This window comes from Apis dorsata, unplaced genomic scaffold (genome assembly GCF_000469605.1).
Source record: "Apis dorsata unplaced genomic scaffold, Apis dorsata 1.3 scaffold_248, whole genome shotgun sequence".
Taxonomy (NCBI): domain Eukaryota; kingdom Metazoa; phylum Arthropoda; class Insecta; order Hymenoptera; family Apidae; genus Apis; species Apis dorsata.
In genome coordinates this window covers 135,323-136,009 of record NW_006263527.1, presented here as the reverse complement: position 1 = coordinate 136,009, position 687 = coordinate 135,323, and positions in this window count along the sequence as shown.

Below are 687 nucleotides of genomic sequence, written 5' to 3'. Positions count from 1 at the left end.
TTCTTTCTCTCTTTCTTTCGTTCTTTGTAAGAAAGTATATAAGAGCGCGGATGGCGATTCGTCTTTGGAACGAATAATAACGCGAGACGAGCTCGATAATTAGTTCTCGTTGATATCGAGCAATAGAGATACCGGGTGGTCTGTCAGAAATAGAACGATATGAACGTTTAATGGGGCCCGCAAGTCGGATAAAATACGGGAATAATCTTGTTTATTTGATTGGTTCGAGGAAATGAAATCGTCGTGAGAGCCCCCTTTGTTTTAATCTTATGAGCGGAATCCTCTTAATCGATTTAATTGATATTATTATTAGTTACATTTTATACGAAGATTATATACTAATGAATTTTTCCTAATAATACATAAGTTTAACTATTGGTTACGTTTTCTTTTATAAGAGTATTAACTTTTGAAACTGATGAGACTGTTCATCAAGAGTTTGTTCATACATATTTGATATCAATGGATACATTGATATATATATATAATATAATATATATATATAATAGCTGACAATTTTGACAAAATACAATTTTAATTTCGTCTTTGAGTTTGAAATGTTTGAATTCAACGTTTATTCTGATACAAAACGCGTTATTCAAAAAAAAAGATCGATTTATCTTCGATATTTGAAGATAAAAAAAGAAATAATCGCGCTTAAAATAACTAAAAATAACTAAAAATATT